The following is a 16,178-nucleotide window of genomic DNA, read 5'->3' on the forward strand; positions in this document are numbered from 1 at the left end:
CCATACCAGCAGAATTTCTTGTAATCTGCATGATTGTATTTCAACAAAGCTTCAGTGCTTTCACATATCAAATTCATAAGTAGCCAGGCAAAGAGAAATAGCCTGCAGGTCTGAATGTGATAGATTTACTTTTAGTTCAAAGCTTTGGTGAGTAAACATCTCTTTTTTTTTTTTTTTTCCTTCTGGGAAAAAAAGTACAAGTTTCGTGGTCGTTTTCTCTTTTTTAGAAGGCAATATCTCTAATTTCCACAATCAATTCCTGCCCAAATCTCAGCTTCCTGGGCTGACTCTGGGGAGGGGCTGGAGGAGGGGTGGAATGTTTCAAAACTTAGCTGATGAAAAGGCATGCTGTTTTGTGGATGCCTCCCAGAATTGTTTAAATCTGTGTGTGTGTGTGCGCGCGCTTATGAAAAGGGGGGGGGGAGAGAGATCTCCATGACAACTGGCCTGGCCAGTCTGTGTTCTCTGCAATCATTGTAGCTGGAATCAGTGCTGCGAGAGGTCAGATGAAGGAGTTATGGGAAGCACAGCAGGTATTAGACACTAAACGACTGGTTTTCTGATTGCCTCAGATAATAACACAGAGTTTTGTCTGGGAAATACAAATCTGAGAATGGAGTGGAAAGGGAAATGCTCCAAATTTCAGGTAACAAAAATTGCCTTTTTAATGTTATGTCCTCCCATTGTAAAGTTGGATGATTTTTAATTTTTTATTTTATTGGTGGTGGTGTTTACTCCCAGCCGAGAGTGCCGGAGTGAGCTTGGATTCCCTCACTCTGGGGAATGATGTCATGCGGCAACAGTTGGATTCTATTAGCCAGGGAAAGAGGAAACATCCTGCATTTTTTGTTTTTGGGGTGGGAGGGGGGGAAGGGAGTTACTTTGGCTCTTTGTTGAATCTTGTGCAAAGGCTACAAGAAGTGTTTTAAAAAGTTTGTAACAAGTTAATTCCCAGAAAATACCTTTTAGGACCCAGACAGCACCAAAGCCTAAACCCACTGCAATGATTACTCCTGTATGCAAGAAAATTATTATGGAAATATTACAGAAATCAGAGGACTTTTATTTCATCTTGAATGCTCCTATATTCATCTTTAATGAGAAAATTAATTAAACCATAATTAAGCAGAGGATTTGGAGCCTCCCTGCACTTAGGATCCTTTAGTAATTATTTGGAAAATGTGCTGCTATAGAGTTTCTTCTGGGTTGGGCCCTCTCTCAAGCGGCTGCTCATGAATAGATGATGCTGGTAGCATTGTTCTTAATTAGGTTTTCAGGCCTAGACTGTGTATTTCATAGCTACAGACCAGCCTTTTAGGGAGAAGACAGTGGGGAAAGAAAGCAGAAAACTCAGAATTTCAGCAATTTGAAAGGGACTTTTCTTCCCAGCTTTCCTTTTGTTAAATGCTGTATTAAACACTCAATGCTAGGTCATCATGCATAGCATTTTAAGCAGAAAAATACCTATTGGGTGTACAACTGTTGTATCCTAATGAAAATACTTAAAAAACTAATATAATCCTACTTTGCCAAACATCACAAAACCACATTGTATCAGCAACCATGATGAATATATTAGATCACCATTGTGGTGTTTAAATTCCCCTTTGGAGATGCTCATTTCTACTTTTATGCTGCTTTGCTCCCTTCAGTGCATTTCAGGCATGATCCAAAGCTTGCTGGAGTCCATGGGAGTTTTCCCGTCAACTTCAAAGAGCTTGGGATCAGCCTCTGCCTGAGAACTTCCCAGCCTTTGTGTCAGTCTTTTGACTGCAGGACCAGGCCACAGGCTCTGCCTTTTCTTTCTTGAACTTTCCAAACAGAAGGTCTTTTGTGTTTCTGCAAACAATGCCAGACGCTGCTGACTGGCTTCAGCGTGGCTGCTGATAACATGCTGGAGAGGATGGTGATGCTGATCTCCACTTTCTCCTCAAACCTTCCTAGAGGGGAAAGAACGGAAATCAGATCCTTCTATCCCACCTCTCTCCACACAAATGGCTGTTGTTTACAAGTATGTGTGTGTGCAAATTGTTCCTGGATTATAGGGCTGTGCTTCAGAGGGGAGTTCCAGGAAGACTTTAGGGAAAAAATGCTGTCATAGCTGTGTCATAGCTACCCCAGAGCACTCATGCAGGAGAAGCAGGCTGTGTTGGAGCAGAACTGACAGCTGTCATCTGCAAACTGAGGGCCCATCAGCACTGCCTAGCACTTTGTGTCCACCTCTTGCCTACCACCTTGATGCCATAAATAAATACTACTGTTAGCAAATATCGATAGCCTGGTTTTGGAAAAAAAAAATCATCTCTTTGATGGTTGGGACCAGTTTAATAAGAAATCTTTATGCTATTTTTGTCTAGAAATTAAATATCTGTCGAGCTGGTGTGCTAATTTGAACCATCTCCCTCCTTAAGAAGGAACACTGTGATTATTTCCCAATTTTAAGGTTCATTTGAGGGAAAAATGCTATTAGTCCCTGAAATTTCTAAGACAGATGAATCTAATGATTTTCAATGTTTGAACTGCTGCTTTTAAGTGCTTACATTTTACAGATGATCATCCTGGGAATCCTGAGAGATCTCTGCAAGGAGTTGCAAACTGGGTATTCCAAAGGCAGCAGTGGGTTTTTGGTGTGTATCTGTTTGCTGTGATGCAGCAGGAAGCCTGGTGAATTCACTCCTAGAGCTTCTGGCTTAGTGACATTTCCCTTAATGGTCTGTGCAGTAGTTAGTTTGCAAGTTACTTTGAAAAGTGATACAAGGCATCATTCCCTTGGACCTTTAAGATAATTTCCAAGTGTTCTAGCATTCTGAATGGTTTCAAATGAAGTTTTCATATGTTATGCTATGTATACCTTACAAGTATGAAATAATAATAAAATTATAATATATTTGTAACTGCAATTGTAATAAGATTGACCCAGTGTTTTTTCATCTATTGAGGGAGTGAGCAACTCAGGAAGGCTGCTGGTATAGCTGGTAAGGCAGGTGGAGTCCTTGCAGGAGTCTGTGCAGGTGTAACAGCTCTGTGTACAACACAGCACTGCTGGACAGGTCCTTAGCTCAGCATTTACAGCTTTCTGTAGTTGTCCCTTTATAAGTGCATTCATGTCTGTATTTCAAAGATAGTTTTTTTGTGTTGTCCTGATATAAATCTCCTCCCTGGTCCCATGTGTCCACCGTGTTTCTACCAGTGGCTGAATGTCCGTATTCTGTCTGTAGATAGCCAGTGGCTCTGAGTTTTCCAGAGACATTGGTGAGATGCTTTGGTGAGATTAATTGCTTTCTGTCCCACTGTACTTAGAAGGAAAGTGAAGGGACACAGTAAAAATTTTTTGTTCTCTGTTCTTGACTGTCTACAGAGTAATTTTTATATTCTGGGGTAAGTGTTTTAATTGCTTGTTTCATCTTGCATAGATCCTGTCTTCTGTAACTCCTTGTACACCCTTTATCCATAGGTGGACAGCAGATGTTTGTGTTGTCTATTGAGGTCAATTCCAAGTTAACTGCTACCCTGATGCATTTCTCTTTATTACTTAGAAATACACTGCTTTGCAAATGAGCTGAGGTTAGCTAGAAGCCTAGGACTGACTTTGTCTGTACAATTCAATACTAGTTTCTGCTCTTATTCCTTTCTCTAGGTTACTGCAAAGTCCTTTCTATTTTTCTTCTTAGGGAAAGTCTGTGAGACATTGGAAAAACCCTGTAGTTTTCTTTGTTTCTGCTGTTTCTGTTGAAGGTTGATCTTCAGAGCACCTGGTTGTGTACCATTAAATTCTAGAACACAAAATTAGTATTCTTCATCTGTAAATTTATACCCATTATAGGTACAATTATTTCATTGAAAACAATGGTGCTGCATGTTTGGTAGAGCTGCTCAGGATGATTCTCAAATCTTTCCTGATTTTCTGTAAGTTAATTTCAATTCCAGCAGTATGAGCAATGAGTTCTCAGTTGTTTCCTCTCATGTTCTGTTTTCTGGTTATGAGTGACTTCCCAAGGTGTAAAATGTGACACACAAAAAGATCTGTTCTGTGCAGCTCACACTGAAGATGGGTATGGCTGCCTTTAATTACAGCAAGAACCTCGACATGATGGCACTGTCATTCTGCTCTGCAGTGCAGGCTCTCATTAGTGCTAATCAGTGATCTCTCTTCTGGCTGTGCATCTTTGACCCAGTTACTTTGCTGAACTTAGCAGAGTTGCTAGTGTGACACAAAGCAGACTCTTGGCACAGCCCTGATCACAGAGCAGGGCAAGATCTGGCAACTTTCAAACAAATCCATTATAATTAAGGCTTCCGGTCTGGGATTTAAACAGCTTCTTTCTCTTAAAAGCCTGAGAGGCTTTTAAAAGTATTTTTTTCAGGCTGAAAATGGACTCACTGCTGGTAGAAGCAAAGTCCTCAGGTGGTACTAGCTTTAGGCAGACCTGGAAGAAGCAGGTGCTCCTCTCGTTCCTTCATCAGGCTTTGCAAACCTGAGTGCTTTTTGAACAGTCTCCCAGTTGTTCCTCAGTTTCTTGTGACAACAGAGTCCCCTAAGCAGTTACAAGAGTGTTGCACAGTTGGCTTTCCTCCAGTGCCAGCTCTTATTCTGAGTTCAAGCCTCATGTAACACTAATCTTCTCTGCCCACTTGGAGCCAAACTGCTGTAGTCAAGAGGCTGTTCAAAGGAGTTCTGTTTCCCAACAGAGGCAGTGCTTCCCCCTGGAACTCTTTTTGCCCATCCTGTTGCAGTTTGATGACAAGAAGATGAATTGGAGGCTAAAATTTCTGCCAATGGCAAGAGCATAGTCTGGCATCCCCTGTGCATCTGGCATCCAAAGGATACAAGCCATCAAATTATCTGTGCTCCTGGGCCAGCTGAGCCTGTTGGTTTATGACCAGAACATCCCTCCTTGTCTTTAAAGCTCCCTTGAAAGTTAAAAGGCGTCACTAAACATTTACCACATTTATGGGGCATACTGAGGACAGTTGGGCAACTTTGACAGTCCAGAACCTGTTCCCTACAATGCTGTTTCATGCCTTCTTGGTAGAGAGCGAAAAGCAATTTGAGCTGTAGCAGTATAGAAACATTTGCAGCTGCACAACTCACATTCCTGTGTTCCAGTCTCTCACAGGCTCATGCAGACCTTCTATTATTAGTTTTAAAAGAATAGCTGACAGCTGATTAATTTGAATGGTGTATTCCAGAGAGAGCTGTTTTATGACTGTCAAGAGTAGCAAGCCAAGAAAATATTGACTGAAGTTAAAAAGAGATTTCTGATGTAGAGCACAATCTTGTTTATCCAAAAGATTTGTAGGGGACAAAACCATCTTCATACCACCCTGCTGTCAACATGTTCAAGCACATGCTGGGGGAGGTGAGAAGCTGAACAGCTCAGCCTGTTTTGCATTCATTCCCTCACAGTTTTCTGGGAGAGTTCCCAGGGGTTTCCTGGCATGCTGTCACAGGGCAGGGGCTGTATTGCAACTCAGTCTTCAAAAACCTACCTAAAAATGATTTCTAGTGACTCATTCTGGTGTTGGTTTTAGGAGAAGAGTCAAGTTAGTTTCGGAGAGGAAGAGTGAAAATAAAACTACTTTTGGACAATGGATATGCTCTGTGTAATCAGCTGAGCTGTGGATTAGAGCTGCTCTCCTGTGCATCAGACTGGGTTTCACTGTTGTACTGGCCCTGCTGCACTCAGGCTCAGGGCAGCAGATGGGCTTTTGGAAGGGTATGAAGATCTAAGAGCAGACATTGGTTTTTCAGTGGTGTCTGGTCACCCCTTTCATTTCCTGTGGAAAGTACTGCCCTTGTGTCCCACTTGTGAGCAAGACACTGCTCACAGCCAGGACAGCTGAGGCACTGTACTCTTGCCCCGACCTTATGCTTCAGTGGAGAAGGAGAGCCAGTTCTGCCCCTGGAAATGGTCCATTTAGGCCTTCTGCCTCCTTCAGTATCAAGCCTCTGCTATAATGTTGAAATGTCACTTCCTTTCATGGGCCTGTTCCCCCTGACCTCCCTGTGGGAGACTCTAGTAGGGCAGGAGTCACAGAAGGTCAGAGTGAAGAGAGGCATGGCACAAGAAGGCAAAATCGTGCCCTGGTAATGAGATTTATTTCTTGTAAGGGTTGCATGGAGGCAGAGGTTGAACTAACTGCATTTAGAAACACTGACTTTGTGCCCACAGGTTTGGAGCTCTTTTCATGGTGTGGGGGCTACTATCCAAGCTGGTTGAGCAGAGAACCCATCAGCCCTTATACCCTTTTCTGCCCTGGCCTCAGTGGACAGTAGAATGTGCTGTCAGATTTTACATGCTCTCCTCTCTGAACACATTATCCGGGTTTCTGCTGAAACACACCATGAGCTGAGGTCCCTGCTGTGATTTATTTACTATTGGCTGATGTGTATGGACAGCAGAAAACAAATGTAGGCATGACTCAGCAAACAAATGTCAACCTGACTTGGTGCTGTGTACTGCAATAGCACAGGATGCCTTCTGGGATCAATAACCATCTGCAAGAACTGGGCATTCAAAAAGCAGCCCAAGGTCATCAGCCTGCAGCACCTTATCAGCAGTTTCCAGTGCAGCTCCTGTGCTTGTTACTCTGATAATGGCTGTGCTACCTGTTCTAAATGTGTAGTGAGATCCTCAGGCAGAGGAAGGCAGTGGAGTTATGCTAAAGGTTTTCATGATCTTTCTGGAAAATCTGTGTTGTTCTTGATCTAGGTAGGGCAGGCTGATAGAAAAGTGGCCATCTCTCCAGAGATTTCAAGAGTCAGGGAATGACTGCTAGGGTCAGGCTGTGAGATGTCCTGAAATCCTGAACAAATTCCTCTTTCTCCACCTCAATATTTCCATGAATAAAACCAGGCTGCATTAGGTGAATTCTCTCAGCCTCTTGCTGAGCTGTATCAGGTGTGTAATGTCATCTTGGCAGCTGCATTTCTGGTGAGATCTTGGCTACAGCAGCTGTGCCCATTGGCTGACTTGTCTTCCAACATCTGGCATCACAAGCCCCTCAAGGACACAGTGACAGGACAGACTCCAAAGTGAACTGCCACTGGTTCCTGAGAAGGGTGAGTTTTTACTACCTGTATTGGTGCCAAATGATATTCTGGCTTCTGGAAGCTTTAAAGTGTTTACTGGTAAAAAATTATTTGTCATGAGAAAAGGAGAAACCTGTTGTTTGCAGTGAGGGAACAGCCAACTGCTCCTGAGTCTTGTGGAAAAGGGAAATGCTAGGAAATAGCTGGAGGAATCGGGCAGGAAAAAAAGCCAGCTGATATTGTGAAGGAGTTGAGAGAACATTGTTAAAACATAATTATTCTTCTGGCTTTTCTGTGAGGTGGGCAAAGACGAAGCCCAGGCTTTTGGCTCAGCTTATCATTTCAACACTTATCATTGCAAGATTTGCTTATGATCTGATTTGAAAGCAAACTGACCCATCATTGTAGATGGGGAATCCTGTAAAAGATTTTTGCACTATCATGGACACATGGTGCTCCCAAAAACAAAACAGTCCAGGGCACTTGTGGCAGTGGGGTGATACTGGGACCTGCTGGGCTGTTTCACTGCTGAATAGGAGCAGCAGCTCTTGCCTTGGACAGATTGCCCTTGTGACAGTGGCTCATTAAAGATTGTCCCATCAGTTATGTTTCCATGACAGCCTCAGGTCTGACAAATGCGGCAAAGTTGTGTTTTATCAGCAAATCCCCTGTGGGCCCTAGTCAGGAAAGCGTACGGATAAGGAGAGAAAGTTATTCTTCCTGCTCTTTGTTACTGACCGACTGCTCTTTGTGTGTGAAGCAGCCAGCCATGACTGGCTACATTTCTCTGTAATTTGCAGTACCTCCTGTATAGGGCTGAACCAGTGCTGATTCAATACATTTTCCATTTGTTAAGAAGATTTATTTGTTGTTTTGAGGACCAAGTAAGTTCTAAAGGTCAGATCAAAGTTCTGGAGATCGAAGCACCAGTGGAGGTGCTACAGGGAGGCTTGGGCATCTTTGAATCAAACTGAGTTTTGGAGAACAGTTACAGAAATTCAGATAGCTATGTTGGCCAGGGTTGAACCTGTGGGGAGAGCAGTCAGACTTATTCTCTTGCAGTTACTTAGGAAAAAAGAGCAAGATCATGTCATTTATATTCAACTAATATCTCCCTTTGAACTTAGTGAACACTACAAGATGCAGTAGTCTGCAACCACTTATCTGTAGGTTATCTATTAATATGTTGTATGCCAAATCACACTCATACATAAAACATGGAGAAAACAAAAAGATAAAATTACAGACATGGAGAGCTCTCTTTCTATCATGCACCTATCAGTCTTGATTCCTAGAAGGATCTGCAATACCAGTATTTTCCCCTCCTATGCAGGGAAGATAAAAGAAGGGAAATAATAGTTGTATAAGTAAGATAATATGACATAATTAATAAAAAGGAGGAGGGCTTTTTAAAGTAGACCATAATTGTAGGTACACGGGTTGTGGGAATTGGGAGTGGGGTTGTGGCTGAGCCCCATCCCCAGTGGGTGCAGCTGTGAGAAGCAGGTGAGCAGTGTTGGGGGCAATGAGCCCTTGAGTGCTGAGGTGTCACTGCCCAATCACCAAAGGGAGCAGAGGGCACACAGGGGCACTGCATGAGCATGAGGGGTGTAAAAGGCTGCGCTGAAGGACAAGAAGGGCAGATGCTTGCAGCTTTCTGAGATGATGGGATGTTACTCTATGTGGGTAGGTACCTGAAGCCTTCTGCTGTGGTATGGTGATACTCTGTGTGGGGTGAAGCCTCCTGATATTGTATGGCGATACTCTGTGTATAGTGGCCCTCTCAACTGAGACCTATGCTGTGACACATAAGTGCCCTTTCCTGAATAGAATCAGATGTGCTTAGGAGCATTCAGTCTATCTCTGAGGGGAATTGCAGATAGGGTGCAGCTTTGCCAATATTGGCAGGTACTGGAGCTTTTTTGTTAACTGAAGTGGTAGAACCTAGGTCTCTCCATCAGAAGGTCATGAGATGAATCCTGGTGCTACACTCAGGATGCCAAAGAAAAAGGAGTCAGGATGTCTCTCAGACAAAATTTTGTCATGTACAGATAGCAAATTCTAATTTCTGAGAGAGTGGTGAGACCCTAGAGCAGGTTGCCCAGAGAGGATGTGGATGTCCCATCCCTGGAAGAGTTCCAGGCCAGGTTGGGATGGGACTTTAAGGAACCTGGGATAGTGGAAGCTGTCCTATCCATGGCAGGGGAGTTGGAATGAAATGATCTTTAAAGGTCCCTTCCAATCCATACCATTTGATAATTCTATAAACTTTTTGACACACCAAGCACAGCCAGTGGGAAGATAAAAGATCAGGGATGCAAATGGGTTTGTTCTCAGAGGATGCTATGCATCTCAGCACAGCTGGGTATTTGGTGAGGGAACACCTTCGTTTTACATTTTTAACAAATTAAAATCTCTATTTTGAGAAAGAGGAAAAAGACTTCTTAAGGACAAGGTGTTGCTTAATGAATGAAGTATTTCTATGCAAGATTGAAATTCTGTTGTGTTTTTTGGCATTGAAAGTAGAAAAGGCAACATTTGAGGACAGTCAATCAAAAAAGGAGCTGACAACCATTTTATAAGGCATGACCTGTGTATGTAGGCTCTGCTGGCAGCAGTGGTGTGCAGCATTACCAATCATGTTGTATATTCTTTTTCAAAACTACAGCAAAATGAAGCATTAGGTGACTCATGAAGTTTACAGCAAAGTTTTCTTTGTCTCCTGGTAACAGCCAGTCCCAGCAATGTACCTCTTCCATTGCACCTTTGCAGGGATGGTGTAAGAAACTGTGTGGGTGACATCACAGCAAGCTCCAATTGCCACAGTGTTTGAAGAGAAACTGCTCAAGTGAGACCAACATTTTGAGTTTTTTTTGTGTAGTGTTCACTGTGCTAAGCCTTACTGTGTTTCTGGGGTAGTGGGTGTAATAATAACTGGATTAGTAAAGTTCAGGCCTGATAACCACCACTGTTAAACTGACTATGATATTGCCTTTTTCTAGCTGTAGCTCCTCTAGAGATACACACATTTTGATTCTCAAGAGCCATTAACTATCTTTTGGTTAAAAGGAAAGGTGAATGAGTCAATGCATATCAATTTGCTCACCACTTTCTCCCAGTCCTGTCACAAATCTGTGGCTAAAAATGCAGTACTTTCAAAACCTCTCCATCCTGTATCTCAATGGGAAGTTTGCATTTCTGTTGTTTTTCTACAATCAGCACATTCTTGTTGGCAGTTCAGGTGGGGAAATGGAAAACCAGAATTGTGAAAAAGTGCTTTGTTTCTCAGCTGGCTGCATCCTAGCTTGCAGTTTTCATTCTACCTTGAAAAGCTTCCCCCAGAAAAATTAGTCTGAACCCTAGACAGTATTCCTGTAAAAGCAACTGAGTCATTGCAAGTGTCTTAGTGACTGAGATGAACAGATAGCTAGGAATTTGCTGTAAATCTATGTTACACCATTCATCATTGTTTCTTTTGTGTGTAGTTATACAGGGAAAAAGCAGACAACATTGCTCTGAAATGGGTTTTTTGTGTGGTTTTTTTTATATTAATGTAGTAGCAGGCAAAACAAAAAATAGTGTGACTCATAAAGAGTAAGGTGGAGAATTAAGAGATTTTTTTTCTCTCTTTTTTTCCTCTTTCCTCATCATCAAAACCTTCCAACTAATACACTTTTTGAAGCAGTTCATGTTTCACAGATAAGTGTTAAATTTCCTTCACTTTCAGTACCTAGGTGGATCGTATATTTGCAGTTTCATAGCTCAGGCTTTATTAATAATCTTATGTATTCAGGTGAATAAACATGACAAATATCTTTGTGAGGAAGTTAACTTGCAATAAATCTGTGGTGTACACAAAGCAGCAGATCAGGTCTCAGCAAAGCATGTCTTGAGTAGATGATTATATAAATTTTTCTTCTTCCTCTCTCCCTAGGTAAAAAGGACTATATCTAAAGGGGATGTGCACAATATTGTATTCAGTTCTCTTCTTAATCTGAAAGCTGTTACGAGTGGGAAAGAAATTGCCTGCATTTCCAATTGTGGGAAAGACATATGGACAAATGCCCTGCAGGGCAAGAGGTGTGTAAGGCTGTCAAGAAACAAGGAAAAGAAAGGCATTAAAACTAATTGAATAATTAGATCGCATTCAAGCAGTGATTCATAGAACTTGGTTTTGGCTGTCTTTGGACAGAAACTTTGGAAGAAGCAGTAGCCAAGAGATGATTGAAAATGCTCCATGGTTCTCTTGGCATACTGCCTTCCAAAATAGATGGTGAAGCATCTCTTTGGAGCTATTAGCTGCTGTGTTAAAAATGTTTCTTAGTCACAAACAGAGCTACCCAGAGATGAGTTTTAAAAATATATACTATAGCAGTTCTAGTCAAAGCAGGCTTCATTTTTAATTGTCATCCATGCTGTCAAATGACTGCTCAGTGTCAGTCAAAGAGAGGTGGAAGGTTTGAAGGGATGTAAACTGTTCTATTAGGTGACCAGGTAGATAAAATATATGAATGCAATGCAAAGGAGATGTGGTAGTGGCTTTGACTTATCAAATAGAAAGCTTTTTTACAGGCATGTAAAAGTTTGGTTAATAGTTAACAGATTAATAAATTTTACCATATAAGATTTCTGTAGCTGATGGCTGTGATAATTTCCTTTGTCTTCATTTAAAGGTTTATGTTAACTAAAGTCTAGTTTCAGTTTCTCCATGTACAGTGGAAATCTGATTTGTGGTTTGGTATGAGTATATAATGATCAACCTAGAGATTTCTGGTGCAACAAGATTTGTGAGAAAAACTAGTATTTAGAAATGACATGTTAAATCACAGATTGGATTGCTGGATCACATCCTTGGGCTGAAGGACCATGTCACCAATTTCCCTTCCCTTTTTCCAGAAGAGGAAATTGTTCTAGCCCAGAAGTTGATGGGATGTTATTTGTAATTATTTAAATTGTTTTTACCTTGTTAGTATACTGGCAGCAGATGCTTCTTTCATCTTGCTATATGTGGAGAAGTATCAATGAAAATGTATTCAGCTCTGCTGCAATTTTTGGAGTGGTCTTTTTGCCAGGGAAGTATTTTAAGACACTGGAAAACTGTAGACAATTGGTGCAAAAAGCAGTGACCCTAGAGATTGGTATGACCAATTTCAGTGTTGCTGAATCCTAAATTCCTTTTAATTTGAATATCAGATAGTAATGATTACCTAGACAACCCTAAGGAGGCTCCTGAAACAGATCAAAGTTTAACTGATGTAAACAAGCCTGTACCTTTGTGGCACATCTTAGCTACAGAATATGCAGTGGGAAGCAATGGTTATTTTTTGGGGGGTTTGAAGCTGTCAGAGAGCATTACTGTGATTTTACACAGGAGTAATGGAGCTGGGCTGCTGCACAGACAGTCTAGTGGTAACTTAAAGACAGAGCCAAAGTCTGAGACCCCACTTATGCCATTACTGAGCTAAAAATTTGAGATCCCACTTATGCTGTTACTAAGGAAAGGACCTTTCTGATGTCTTTCCAGCTCAGACTGTTGAAGCTGTGTGTGCACAGTAGGTTTTCTTTTCTTTTAGCCATGTGGTACATAACTGGACTTGCTTCTTCATGTCTCTGGGCAGTTGGATTCTGCTGTATTTTCTCTTTATGGATGATCCTGGTTGAAAAGTCTGCTAATCTCCATTGGACTTGACAGAAAAAAATGTTAGGGATACAATTTTGAAACTGAAAAGTGCAGCACTGTAATAAATTGTGACTCTCTGGTTGAACATGAGGATAAAATTCATTCCAGACCCTGTGTTCAAATGGAACAGTTTATGAATGGAAGCACAGCCCCTCGATTGTATTTCAGCATTAGTCTCTGGTTTGGAATTGTGCTGTTTCCAACACAGACAAGGATATATATTTTATAAAATTTCATTCTTCCACTCTTCAGATTGTTTGAGGACAAAATCTCTTGTGCTGGAGTTGGTGGCGGATAATATGCCGTAGGAAAAATATTTTAGTTTTTTGAAAATAGTTTTGTATTTGGCTGAGGGAGAACTGGCTAATACTTAAGAGATATCACATTAGTATTTCTTCTGCTTTACCTTAATTCCTTACTAGCCATGTCTTATGTTTATCATCTCAGTCCCAGCTCTGATGCTTGTCAGATGGGGACAACTCTGTCAAGTGACATCACAGCCATGCGTGCTGTCATTTGAACAATCAGTGTTCAATGAAGGGCACCAGCTGCAGTAAGTGTCAATTAGTATTGGTTCTATTCAGATGGAATACAAGAATGGTGTAGTTATTAAAGAAACAACGAAATCAAGAAAAAACATGCCTAAGCAGCACCTATTTAGAAACTAGGAGTCTTGGACTGAAGTCTGTGAATGTTCCAGCCCCTGCTGCAGAGAAACAGCAGCTGAGTAATAGATGCTCAAAGATGAAGATGGAGCCAAAACCTCTTGTCAGTTAACATGCTGTGGTTTCACCCACTGCTTAGAACTGTTTAGTTTTAAGCCTCTCAGATGGTTTATGTTACAATATTGACAGAAACAAAAATGAGATGCAAAAAGAAAAGCTTAGGGAAAAAGTTCGAGGTGTGATTTTACATATGTTAACTGAAAACTTAAATTTTTAAAAATGTATTCCTTCTCCCTGGGATATTAAAAGATGCTGAGCTCCTGTACCTTTGGCTGAGAAATGTTTATTGATGTCTAGCAATTTCTTCATCTCAACTGACAAGACAGAGTGTTAGTCGTGGTTTTACTGATTAATAAGGAGGTGAAAGACCTTTGTTCAAATAGGATGTTTATTCAGTCTATCAAAACATCAGCTACTCTTATTTTTTAATATTTGGGAAGAATTAAAAGGGGGATTATAACAACACTTCTTGTTTCAATCAGAAAATTGTGACAGAGCTACAGCAGCTAGTTTGTAACATCAGATGGACTGAATTGTTCAGGTACCCAAATATGAAGGACACATGAAAACAACTGTTCCACCAAAAAATACCTCTGGAGATATTCAAACCCCTGGATGAAATCCTGTGGAACCTGCCCTAGGTGAACCTGCAGCAGGGGTTTTGGACTGGATGGTTTTCAGGGGTCCTTTCCAACTCCAGTTATTCTGTGATTCTGTGACTTTTATAGCATGCTTGGAAAATGCAGATATAGTATGTTGTTCAGAAGAGGAAAATTCAGGTCAGTGATTCTGATCATGATAAACCAGCTTGGAGGGAAAGGACATGAGGAGCCTTGGAGTTTAAAAGTAAAGGATAGACTGTGCTGAGCAGTCTGATAACTCTGATTGCTCTGTTGTACACTCAGAGAAGTGGCGTGTTTGTTCTTTTGGACTTCTGCTCAGTAACAGAGCCACAGAGAGAAATTTAGAATCAGTAGAGCAACTGGAAAGTGAATTAATAAGAGTGTTAAGATAAGACTACTGTTGAGAGAAAAATATCATGTTGTACAGAGCTTATTAATGACCTACTATCTTGAGACTACTTTCATCCACTATCTCCATAAAAATGTTCATTAAAATGCAGTTAGATTTGCTCCCTCTACACAGCTGATTTGGTGATTTTTCAGACTGAAATAAAGGCACTGGCGTGACAGTGTCATCACCTGAAGACAGCCCAGGTGGGCTGAAGGCAAGCAAACACAAATTTGAACTGAAACCAATCTTTTCACAAGAACTAGGGACTATATGAAGTGGAGAGCAAGCCAAGATTGCTATTGGGGCAGATCCTTCAAGTCTCTTATTTAGCATGTATTAGAAACACACCCTTCCCTTCAACTGCTGATTATGATTTAAAATTTTTCTTGTTTGCAGTTCAGCTTCTTTTAATAGCCCTTACTGGTAAGAATATGTGTAGGCAACAAAGTGGGAACGGATGTTGCAAGTCTTTTACTGACTCTTTGAAAGCTGTAACACAATTGAGATAAATTAGTAGTACCAGCAGCCTGTGAACTCTTCTCAAGAATGTTCTCTTAAAACAGAGGGTAGCAATCTGGGTCAAATCCATTTGTTAAGTGATGTACTAAATATTTTTTTGTTGTTGTTGCCAAAGTGTTAGTTTAAATAGTTATTTGTCTGCATGTTTCTCTTCTTTGTTTTTTCATGGAAGCATTAATGTGTATTTTTAAAATGCTTTTCTGCCCATAAACCATAACTTGAATATTTTCCAAAAGAATTTTTAATAATAGTCTCTGCTGAAATTAGTTATTGGGGGATCCATGTGTTGTTTGATAGAGAAAGCATGGGTTTTATTTGTTGTTTATAGCCCCCAAAGAGAACTTTAATTTTCACCCCCACAACACCCTCTAACAAACCCCAAAACTCCATGTTCTGCCCAGGCTCTCAGAGAGTACTCAGTGAGACTCAAATTGCTTGGCTAATCTGAACAGGGCTGTTGGACCCCTTCAATCAAAGTCAACACTTCTTTTCCCATTCCCAGTTCCTTACAGAGAAGAGTATTTCTAATTTAGTCTTTGTTTCTCCTTAGATGGTTGAGTTTCCTGATGACTGGGTAAGTCAGGCAATAGTAATAATAGAAGTTTTGCACTATGTAGTGCTAGATAAAATTAAAAAAACAATCAAAAGTAGGTAAACTTTATGTGAAACAAGTAAAACTCTTGACTAAATTAGAAGTGAGTAAACACTTTTTACCTTGATTTACCTTGACCTTATCACTGAATTTTTCAGACAGCTTGCTGTCTTAAATATTCTGTATGATCTGTGGACATCAAAGTAATCTTGTCTAACAGCACAATGATTAATGGGGCTTGGCTGAAGCAGGGTAGCTTTGAAGGAAAATATTTAGCTGACAGGTAGCTTTTACTTCTTCCAACAGAAAAAGAAAATTATTTCTTAAAATGTATTTTCTTCTCCTTAACATGGGTAAAGTACCTTGCTGACAGTGTTTTGAAAGACTTCTGTAATACTTTTAATGAGATTGTTATGGTGCTTCCTCATGTGGACCTTTGGCTCTGGTTTTTTGTCTATTTTCATTGGGCATTCACTTGTGGAATTACTCTGAAAATGTGCTGTATTGAATGACATACACTGAAAGTCTCCCTCTTTTCTTGTAAGAAACAAGAATCCTTTTGCAACCTGAAAGCCTCTTTGTGCGTGGCAGGAGTGAAATGCCTTCTGAGAAACA

General features: G+C 40.8%; 1 protein-coding gene across 2 annotated transcripts in view; it reads left to right on the top strand.

Moving 5' to 3' along the window:
• DENND2B (DENN domain containing 2B) overlaps positions 1 to 16,178 on the top strand; it is a 152,651-nt gene that overhangs the window by 36,510 nt on the left and 99,963 nt on the right. Inside the window, exon 3 of one of the 2 annotated variants that reach the window (XM_038139669.1) lies at positions 573 to 646. The exons of the other annotated variant lie outside the window; for it this stretch is intronic. The gene's annotated coding sequence lies outside the window, so the exon portion shown is untranslated. The remainder of the gene's footprint in view (positions 1 to 572; positions 647 to 16,178) is intronic. 2 annotated transcript variants of the gene reach the window in all.

The sequence above is a fragment of the Motacilla alba genome, chromosome 5, assembly GCF_015832195.1.
Source record: "Motacilla alba alba isolate MOTALB_02 chromosome 5, Motacilla_alba_V1.0_pri, whole genome shotgun sequence".
Classification (NCBI taxonomy): domain Eukaryota; kingdom Metazoa; phylum Chordata; class Aves; order Passeriformes; family Motacillidae; genus Motacilla; species Motacilla alba.